We start from the raw sequence: 12,178 nt of genomic DNA, 5'->3' as shown, positions 1-12,178 counted from the left end.
AGGCGGCCATCCAAATAGTTGACCTTGGAATATGCATCAAGTAATTATGTTGAAGTCTGACATGGGCAGACAGCTCCCTAGGCGCCTAGTCTTGGAGTTACATCAAACAAATAAGCCATATTAAACCACTCCTTGCCCCACGCCTAGAAATTAGAGAGTTCAATGAATGGTTAAAAGTGTATGGTTAGGAATACATGAAGTTTGAACATAGTATTATAGCCCACCCCAAGACCGACCACTTAGGCACTTAAAATGGGATCCACCTCCACACACGTGGGAGGCCCCACCTTCCAAAGGGAATTCACATGGGATTTAATATTTATTCTAAACTATGACAACAGATTTGATTTTTCTTTCCCCACTTTCTTAAAACAATACAACTTAATCTTGAGGTGACCCTTGTGTACAGGCACCCAAAAAGGTGGCAGTCAAGTCAATTCGCATGGGTAGTAGGGATGGGCTATGTGGGCAACAGCTACCTAGGCAGCCAAATCGACTGCTTGAGTATGCCTTCGCCATGCCCCCATCCTCATGGCCATATGCCCCCTCCGCAGGTCAGGTCATCCTGTCGCCGCCTTGCATCCCTGCGGTGTCGTACTCATGTTTCACAAACACGTTCAGGATGGTGGGAATTTATGCTGAGATCGTATCGCTGGCTGCAAACAAGATTTGCATGCCAACTTCCTTAAAAAAAAGATTTGATATCAATACCATCAATGCCCACACCAACTTCTTTAGAAGTGGGAAGCCTGCTCTTTCCACGTTGCCTTTCTTGTTCTTTCTACGCATCCCTATTCTGGTTTGGAGCATATTGTGTTGTGCATATTGTTTGGAGTATATTGTGTTTTTCATTGCTGCTTCTGCTGAAGCTTCTCAACCGTCCAGAAACCTTACCACTGTTGCGCTGGTAAAAGGTATGTGCGCAGCCTGTTTTTCTTTGATTTTGCCATGTCCATATAGTTTTTCTTTGATTTTTATTGCCATTCATTGTAGTGCATTTCAGCCATTGTTGAATTCAAACATGCATACTATATACTGTATACTGTCTTCTGGTCACACAGTAACTGCAGATGCTCATCCATTCTTCATATGTTAGAATAATTATTAATTCTTCATCTGACCGCTTATTCCTAAAACAATTGAATGACTCATCCATATGAGGGCATGAGCCTACAGGATAATATGGGTACGAATAATCTTTCATCCAGTTTCCCAAAAATATATTGCAATGCTTATTCTCCATCTTCATTGTGGTGACCTTCACACCAGCAACTTCGGCATTATGAACAGGAAAAGAGCCTCTGTTTTATCTTGAATCCACAATTTCTTGTGCATCTTTAATGGCCACAGACGAATATATAACTTCCAGAGGCCTGTTTATGTTCAACATGGGATTTAGCTTCAACTTGGCTGGATAATTGAATGACATATGTACTAAAAACACAACCATGAAACCAAAGGCAAATCCAAGCCCGAAGGTAAATATCTTGGGCCTTCTAGATGTCAGAATGCAACCTATCTTCATGGTGATTGACATATTATTTTAATCATCTATAAGCCCTATGAAGGTGTAAAACTCGAAAATGTATTCTTTTCTCTCACATAAAAATCTTCAATTGAAGATACCTTCTTCCTTTTTTCGATATTCTCTGTGCAGTACATTTCATAGTTAGGGTTGCAACTGCATCTGTTGCACTGTTAATGTAACTTGATCTCTGTTAATATTTAGAATTATATTTTTAATCTATTATTGATATGGAGTAGTGCTAATAGATATATAAAAGACGTAATATTATTTTGTTGATAAATGTTGTATAATTATATTTTTTTAATTTATTATGTTTCTTCGGAGTGGTTGTTATTTAAGAATTGTAATAATATCTCATTATGAAAATTAGTTATAGAATTTTTTATATATTTTTTTATTTTCATTTGGTACAATTATATGAATAGTTGTAAAGAATAGGATCAATGCCTCTTTCTATATGTTATCACTCATTACATTCTATACAATTATATATGGATTTATATGAAATAAATGAAATGAAAAGGTTCGTAATTATAATATTAAATTTTCAAGTATACAAAATGATTCATTGTATAAATCAAAAAAAATTCTAACAATCTTTAAGTTAAAATATTTTTAATGAAAAGTAATGTCTTAAGATTTTTTAACTACGTTATTCCTATTTTAGGTTTCTTAATATCTATTTGAAATAGAAAATATAATCTCTTTAGGACTAACCTATGTTATTCATATTAATATACAAGTACGCACAAACTAGCTTACATAAATGATAAATAATTAGAAATAGATAATTTAGAAAACTTAACTTGCTACTTTGAGAAATAAGATTGAAGATAAGAATAATTAAATCTATACTAGAAAAATGTATTTAAAATTGGATTGGCACAAAAACTAAGACATGCTGGAAATAAAATAGATAATGATAACATGACATTTGCCTTAGATTTTATATTGGATCAATACTCTCTCAAAGATGAAATCATACATCTAGGATACCATTTTGATAATGGACTAATCTTTTGAGTGTTAATTCAACCTACACTTTTTAAAATCATATACTCTTGTTCACATATTCATGGGGATCTCACTGAACTTAAATCATAGCATGCACATTTGTGATATACTAAAAAATCCTCTTATTTTCAAACAATAATGCCCCAAATTTATTTTTTCTTGTCATACGAGACAATGGGGATCACCACAAGTGAAGAAAAAAGAATGTCGATCTTATTTCTTTTACCACATTGAAAAAGGAGAAGACCCAAACAACTAAAACAAATTCAAATATTGAACAAGTGCAATTATTTTTCACTTAATGAAATGGAAATGAGATGATTGACAATGATATATATGATCTAGAGAAAACTAGGAAAGAAGGTTGAATTTCAAAAAAAGGAAATCGAAAGAAATATAACAGACAAATTTTGATGTTGAAAACAAAATTATAAGATAATAACTAATCTAATGATTCTGAAAATTAAATAAATGATACAATTTTAACCATAATTAAACATGAGTTGAATATGACTGTTTTAATAATTAAATAAATAGTATACACATATAATTAGAATAATATCTATTATTCTACATTTAAAATAGTATAATTAAATTAGGTCAATTAATTTACATTAGATCATATAAAAAAATTCTAGTTTTTAAATTAAGCATGCATCTACATCATTTAGTATAAAATACATGATTGTAAGTTTGGGCTCCTTGGGGTATTTCTTTTATACTACTATCCATGAGTTATACACTAGTTGCATTAAGTATTATAAGGGACTTTTATCAACACCTATGAAGGTTATAGTAAATGTATTCGAACAAGCACTTATGGGGCTATGTAATGTGTAGTGAAATGATTATAGCTTCACACATAATTATGCCATTTATATATGTATTTGTATTAAAATTGTACTCATAAATCAAATTTAAACTTTACAAATTTGTAAACTTGCGAAACTTTCACATTATATCACAATTTATAGTTATAATTAGCTAAGTAAGTAGTCATAAGAAATAAATTATAATCTAATAGGATCAATAGGTTATGGGTACAATCTACTATCTATTGTTTCTCTTCACCTTTGCTTAATAAAGTTTCCCACGTATTTAATTTCTCTTGAATTAAAAAAATAGTACATAGAAAGCATAAGATGTGCCTAATTATAAAAGTTTCAAAGGCTTAAAATAAGAAAAGAAAACTACAAAAGAGGGACATTAATGGGAGACAACAGGTGAGAAGAGCTTAATGATTAAAAGGTGATAAGACTAGGGTCCCCAAGTATTCTCTGTCCCTTGTGAAGAACTAATATTTGTTGTGAATATAAAGTATAAGAGGATGATAAGGTGAGAAAGGTTTTTATTTCCCATCCTTTATTGTATTTCTGGGAAATGAAAGATTATAAAGCAATTTTATAATATTAGATGTTGATAATACATTACTAATATAAAAAATGATTTCTATAAAAAGATGACAAACCTATTGTCCCAAATTTTTGTAGTTTCAAAACTTGGGATTGATTATTAAATTTTAAATCTTTTAGGAATTTGGCACAAATTTCAAGGTGTATTTTTATCTCTCAATGTGTTCATTAACAAATGTACATCCTTGATCTTCATTTTTGTTACATTTTATTTTCTAGAAGACAACTCTTCATTTAATTTTAGATTTCTAAATGTAATTACTTGTAATTGGGTCCTAGAGTTTTTATTACAAATTCAAAGCTTTATATTTATTTGTTTTAAGAAATGTCACTTGTATCACATACCTTAAAACCATAAATACATCTTCAAAACTTATAACACCTTTTCATTTAATTTTCATTTTCCCTCTAATCTAGGAATACCTCTTATCTTTGGTATATTATTGCATATCTTGTGTTTTCTTGTTGCTTTGTTCATTGTGAGCGAGCGTTCAAGCATAAACAAAAGGTACAACAGAGAAAAATGTGTTGCAAGGATTATTAAGTATTTTGTTGGATCTCTATAACACTTGGATTTGGAACTAAAATGAACATCTCATGTGTTTGGCTTGAGTGATTTTACATGCTTTCATAGATTCACACTTCATTTGGTGCTCTAAAATTGGATCTAGATTTGCTTTCATGCATATATGTTTCACATAGTAATTAGGCCCTATGAACACTATTTGGGAGATCTTGAGAGATTGAGCTTCATTCGCTTGTTTTACATGCGAAGCTCCTTTTGATGACAGATCCTCTTGTAGGTAGGGAAGGATATTTGTTATTGTCTCACTATTCTGCTTGGGTTTGTCCTCAACATCCACTAGTACTTTCTCTTTTGAGACTGGTGGTCTTTGTTGTTGGATTTTCCAAAAAGTTGGTGACGTGATTTCAAATTAGTGTTTCAAAGAATCTTGTTTGCTATGTTTGGGTAAGGTGAAAAGGCTAGAGGAGTATGCTCTGTTCCCTTTTGGGCACATCAGAAACTTGGAACCCTTAAATCCAAACCAAGTCCTCATGTGGTACAACTTTGTGAGTCTTCTTTGATTAGAGAGGGTTAAACCATAGTGGACATTCCCTTTATTAGGTCAACCATGTGGATGGTACCTCAAGCGGTAATAGCCATTTTTTATGTGGTAGTAGCAACCGCTATATAAATGTCCTTGTGGGGGAAATCTCCACAGGTGTATTTTTTTGTTGGGTTGTCAGATCTCCTCAGTATCTCCAATTGATTAAATTCTCGAAATATGTCAAAACCCTGGTATGCCAGGATTGGATTTCACCCACTCTAGATTGCAAAAGCTGCAGAGTTGACCATTACTAAGAATCTTAGTGCTACCAAATTTTCTTTTCTAGGACTATGTGGGTGATTGAAAAATATTTTGAGAACATACACAGTAGTGGTTCTAGGGATTAGATTCATACTATGACACTATTTTTGCTTATGTGCAAGGTTGCTTCGTCCCTTGTCCATTGCTTGTAAACATTTGCTTGAAATCCCTGATTGTTGTTCTATGTGCTTGATTATTATTTATAAATATGAAATTGATCTTAGTTGGTTAAAAAAGGACAACTCATCATTCATCATTTGGACTCTAGGGTAACCCTATTTTTGTAAAGATGTAAATTTTATGCAAGAGCAAAGAAGAGTAGTTGTATGTACAATTTTAAAGAAGAACCACACAGACTAGTCAAATATAGAAGATATCAACATAATGAAAGGTTTTGTATCTATCCCAATAGATAAGCATTGCACAGTTGTATATGCATGCTTGACAAGTGCGCTCATCTTGTACCTTTTGTATTATAATAACAACTCCTAATAGGGTTGAGGCTTCTAATAAGGCCTAGGTCCCTAACAATAACATATAAACTATATAGTTGTAGCAGATTCCTAATAGGGTCAATATCTTTCACGAGATACTTTTGATCATGAGATACTAAATGGACTTAATAGTGGAAAAACTCCATAACCTCACAAAGTGAAAATGACCTAGACCTTGATCCAATGAAGGCTAAGTGGGCTTAATCATAGCAGAAACTCTATAATTTCACCTTGTGAACATATAGACTAGATGTTATGCTATGAGTTATGATCTAGTGTCAATAAGACTAGAGTTCCATAAAGATTTCTCCTAAATTAGATTAATAAATGATGGATAATATGATAGTTTTATCTATTGATTTAATTGTTCATGTTCAACTAGAAAACAATTTCTTTACCTTGATGAGATGAACACTAAGTGGGCTAAACACTAAATGGGTTAAAATTAAGTGGATTGAATCATGAAATAAACTCCGTAAGGAAAAGCTCCATAACTTCACTACGTGAAAATGACAAAATCATGAAAAACTACATAACTTCATTATGTGCAAATGACCCTAAATGGCCTAGACATTAATAACTAAATAGACTTAATCATGGAAAATTCTATAACTTCACTATGTGAAAATGATCTAGACCTTGATACAATGAAATTACCTCAAATAATGGAAAACTCTATAACTTCACTATTTGAAAATGACCTAGACCTTAATACAATGAACACCTAGGACCTTAAACAATATGAACCTTGATAACTAAATGAATTAAAGCTTGATAACTAAATGTACTTATCCACAAAAAACTCCATAACTTCACTATGTGAAAATGACCTAAAACTCCATAACTTCACTATGTGAAAAAGACCTAAGACTCCATAACTTCACTATGTGAAAACAACCTAGACCTTGATGCAATGATGAACACTTCACTATGTGAAAATGATCTATAGACCTTGATACAATGAACACTATGGACCTTGATAACAAAATGACTCAGATATAGATGCTATAGGAAAAATTTAATGATAAGAAAAACATCTAAATGCTATTAGTTAAGATCCAATGCCTTGATACAATGAACAGTACATGGGATAAACACTAAATTGGTTGAAATTGAGTGGACTAAATCATGCAAGAAACTCCATAACTCAAACCCTATAGACTTTAATCATAAGAGAAACTCTACAACTTCACCTAGATAAATATGCTACAAAATTAGAATGACATGTTTCAAAATTTGAAATTTGTAATGATTTTCTTTGCCATACTTATAGGTACATGACATTCTAAACATAATTCTTTTTTGAGTTGCTTATATATATATATATATATATATATATATATATATATATGCACAAAAAATGTACCTAACCTCCTACATGTTTTTTAATGCACAACTTTTGATTTGACAACTTTGTATATAACTTAATTACTCATAACCATTGATTTAGCTTTGAGGTGAATTTTGTGGAATCCTTCATGCATGCAAGTGTTCAAAGTGGTCATAATGTCATTTGAATTATATTTTATATCCTTCTATTATCCACGTACTTTGAAGCCAAAATAAGTGGTACAATTGATCCAATACTTACACAAATGTTCCAATAATCAAGAATAATGTTAGCATAATTATCTAATGATCTCTCATTGAATCAAGAACAATTTTAAATACTCTACACTTCTAGTCCTAATTTTTTGTTTTTTTTGATGGGAGTCTTCCACAAAGAAGTTTTAGGTCCCTGATACCGAAAAATCCATAGCAACAAAAAAAGGAAAATAGGAAAGGATAGGATAAGTAGGCCCACGAAGAAAATTAGGACTAAAAGGGAAATAAATGAATTACTAAGGGTGAGATTGACTGCTTAAATCACACAATAATATATACTCTACGCTTTAAAGTGTTAAACACCTAAAGTTGACTAAGACTCTCTAAGATAAAATACTACAAAGTTACAAGGATATAGTAGGACTAGTAAATGTTGAGTTCATATCTTAAGTTCTATAAAGGGAATTTTTGATAATTGACAAGTTAGTATTATCTCATATTATTACATTTAGTATTATCTCATAATTGACAAGTTAGTATTATCTCATATTATTATATTTTATTACCGAACATTATAACTCTTGGATAATTCCACAATTGTGAGACCGACAATGGCATATTGTGTTAACCAATCATGAGAACTCTATTGGCACTTTATGTTAACGAGAGCGATAGACAATTACATTGTTACACCTTATTAATTGGACATGTGATTACTTTACTACCCAAGAGTGATACCAACACTTCTTGGAGTCTTCCTATTTACTAGTGTTTTTCCTTTCATGTCGGTTATGACTAGGTTTCAAGTGAGTCATGGTAAACAACCTCAAGTTAACTTTGGTCAATTACCCTAAGTTCCAACTCATCAAAAATGTAAAGGAAAAGAACCTATCTTTGATCAAACACCTAAGGGGAAAACAAAAATTGAGTTTACTCCTCCTAGCAATCTTAGTAAATTGAACATACCTAGGCCCTCTTCACTTTTTGAGCAAGACTTGTTACATCCCATGTTAGTTGTACTCAAGTTCATTCAAAATTATTATAAGCTTAAATTAATGTAAATACATAACACGAAGCCTAGTATTAAAAAGTAAATTAGGTGATTATCTTTAATGACACAATAAATGAATTAGTTAGCGATAAATAATGATCAATTAGAATATATGACTAGTGGACTAATCAAATTAGATTTTAATAACTATAGATTTATAAGTGACAACATGATTTCCTAGTAAAGGTTTTGAAATTATAGAAATTTATTTTCTATATTAGAGGAATTCACTTATTAGGGCAATATGAATCATGTGTCCTAGGCTTGCACTAACATGCATCTCATTACTAGATCACAAGATTAGAAAAATATAGAATAAAATATATAATATCAACTTCTAATATAATTTTGAGAAATCATTTCATTGATGGTATAGTGAAATTATTTCATATCGAGGATATAATTGTATTTATTGTGATTTCAATATACTAATTGTTTTATTGAGGATATATGTAATAATCCCTATTAGTTTTTTTTTAACATGTTTCAACAAGTTAAGGATCACTAACCATATTAATATTCCTCAAAATGGATACAAAGTATAAATGGCAATCACTCATCAAACTACCTATGCAAGATGTCCCCAATGAAGGGAATAATTTTTCAAGTGCACAACTAGAGTGGACACCTATTGGACATCATAATGCAAAAATGGATTTATGTGCTGCTATCCCTCTTGAGAGACTCTCTCACTTTGTCAAGGGAGAAGGTCTACTAGATGGTACAGAAACAACATTTATACGAAAAGAACATAATGAGATGAACTTGACAAACCCTACTAACCATGCTACCAAGATGATATCAAGGTTTGTTTAGATTTAGTATAATAATTAAGCATGCAATATTCTAATTTTTTAAAATTTATTGATTATAAATTGGTATAAATATATTTGTACATGTATATACAGATATCATTGTGTATTTGGACCACCTATTGCATGGGCCATATCGTCAAGAAATAAAACTAATGATATACATGGGTGGCTAGCAAAAGTTTACAAAAGAGGCAAGCAATATAAAGAAGATTGGCAAGTAAATGCATTCATGACCGATGATGCTAGTGCCAAGATTGAAGCAATTAGGTTTGATAATCCTCCAATTATATTTGATATATAGGTTTTAAAACTATACATTTCATTATTTAAACATATAATTTTAGTTGAATAACTGATTGTGTTTGAATGCCACTTATTAATACTTATAATGTAACTTGTAGATTGTCCTTCAATTGTCGAGTACTTTTATGTATCTGGCATGTACGCAGAGCATGGCTAAAGAATGTCTACAAGTGAGTCATTTCTTCTTAAAATTCATGTAAAGTTATTTTGTTAACATCATAGCTTGATATTATATTTTTTATTATAGGTTTGTAAGCAATAAGGATGTTGGAACAAATATTTTCACTAGACTAGGTGAGATAATGTATGCCATAAGTGATGATGGAGATGTCACTACTCATCTAATAAAATAATTTATGGAGGAATTCAAAGAACAAAAAGAGTTTATTGATTACTTTCGAAAGACTTGGTGTCATGATGAGAGACACATTGGTAAGATCATACACATTATTCATTACATTATTATTTTTTTATTTTTATTGCTTGGTTCTTTTATTATATATATGCTAAAACATTATCATACTTATTTTCATAGAAATGTGGGCAAAAAACTTTAGAGGTTTCTCTCATGCAAATCCAGAGACTAATGCTTCCATAAAATCATACCACATGCATATCAAGAGTCACTACTTGACCGACTGTTCTAGAAAATGTACAAGGAGAATGGATTGGCTCATTCATGTTCTTCTTCATAGGGTAGAGACATACTATAAAAATATGAGATACTTGTAGTTATCTAGGTTTCTAACCAACTTCAAAAAGGAGAGATACTACCTAACTTCTTTAGAGAGATCAAAAAGAATAGCAGATACAGATTGCTACCTATATGACCTTCCTGATACATCTTAAGTTAGAAGTCAAACCATTTCAACCAAATGGTATCTTGTAAGAAAATTTGGACCAAATTTGCAAGTGTGTGATTGCGAGTGGGCAAAAAGAGGTAACACATGCAAACATGTGCTAAAGATTTTAGATCTACTAAAAAGAACCAATATAAAGCAGCAAGGTCAAGTGGTTGGTAAGTATCATTTGAGAGATAATTTTAATAATTTATTTTATACAATCGATTATTATATTGTTAAGACCTACTTAAATTGATCTTAAATACAGATGATGTTACTGCATTGGTTGAGATTTACAACAAAGTTGGAGGGAATTTTGGTCATAAAAACTATAACATTGGTAATAAGAATGTGTGTTTACAAGTAGATATTAAATTATTTTATGGATCAAAAAGTTAAGTGATTTTTTTCCAATTGCAAATGTTTCTATACCTTCAGAAGATCAAGATGTACTTGGAGTCAACATTGGTGAAGATGAGAGAACTAGTAAGTTTTAATACCAAACTTTTTCTTAAGAAATATATAGTCTTTTAAAATAGTATTTTGACTTTACAATTTTTATTTTTTACTACAGATTGTGTGAAATCATTTGATACTTCTCATGATGAACTTCAAAATTGCATTGATTATGTAAATTCATTTATCCAAAATTTGTCAACTAGAGAAGAATATGAAAAACAAATATTCATTCAACATGTTGGAAGATTTAGAAATGAGATACATGCATCTCTTGCTTCAAGTTCCAATTTTGAATCAATTCCTGGCTCAGAGAACATGCCTATGAAGCGAAAGGCACCATGGTTTAGTCCAAGTAAAATGCATAAGCGTCAATCTTTTCATATAAAAAAAAACCTATGACTCAAAACTTATGTGAAAGAGTTGATAAGCATGAAATTTTTCAATTCCTGTCTGTACGCTCTAAAAAGAAAAAGGGAAAAAAAGTCATTAATCGTTCAGGCATAGCAATACAAGGAAAAAGAGTTATTTTGTCACAACAAGGTGAGTACATTTATTGTAAAGTACTTTATTATTTTCAACATATAGCTCAATACTTGTTATTTTTATTTCATATGTTGAACATGTGTCAATATAGGTTTGGTTGATCAAGGAGAATCTCCATGACGTTGATTGCCTTTCTCTATTGATTTGAACGAAACAATAACAGATGACACACAAGTACTAGATGGTAATTTACTCACTATTAACTATTTTTATTAAAATTAATTATTTAGTTCACATAATTTCTAATTGCATTCGATGTTTTATCAAATAACCAAGATGTAGTTTGTGGAGATCAACCATCAACGCCAAAGGTTATTCATCCTCAAACATTTCAACAAACTTGTGGAGGTAATGGAATTTTGATTTTTCTTAATGTTACATAATGTGATATAGATTATGAGAACAATATTCTGATTTAGAATTTAGTTATGATAGAAAAAATAAAAATTTGAAATTATATTTGAGTTTTTAGTTTATAATTTAATTTTATCTAAATGGATGTGTTAAATGTGCATTGTTGTATTAGATGATCAACAAACTAACCAACAATATGGGTTGCCCTTTTCTATTGATCTTAACCAAAACACAACAAGTGGAGATGGTAAGGAAATTATGCAATGATATTGAATTTTCTAAGACCTTTTTCTTAAATGAATTTTATAGCTAACTCATTCATTTTGTAGGTATTGATGATATCTATATGGAGCACTATGGCCAATAAATTTTGAGACAATCATTAAAGTCTATAAAACTTTATATAAACATATTCATGATTATATTTGTATGAACACTTTATATGGCT

The sequence above is a fragment of the Cupressus sempervirens genome, chromosome 11, assembly GCF_028749045.1.
Source record: "Cupressus sempervirens isolate cs-2001-9-10 chromosome 11, ASM2874904v1, whole genome shotgun sequence".
Lineage (NCBI taxonomy): Eukaryota > Viridiplantae > Streptophyta > Pinopsida > Cupressales > Cupressaceae > Cupressus > Cupressus sempervirens.
Note: the sequence above shows the minus strand (reverse complement) of the source record.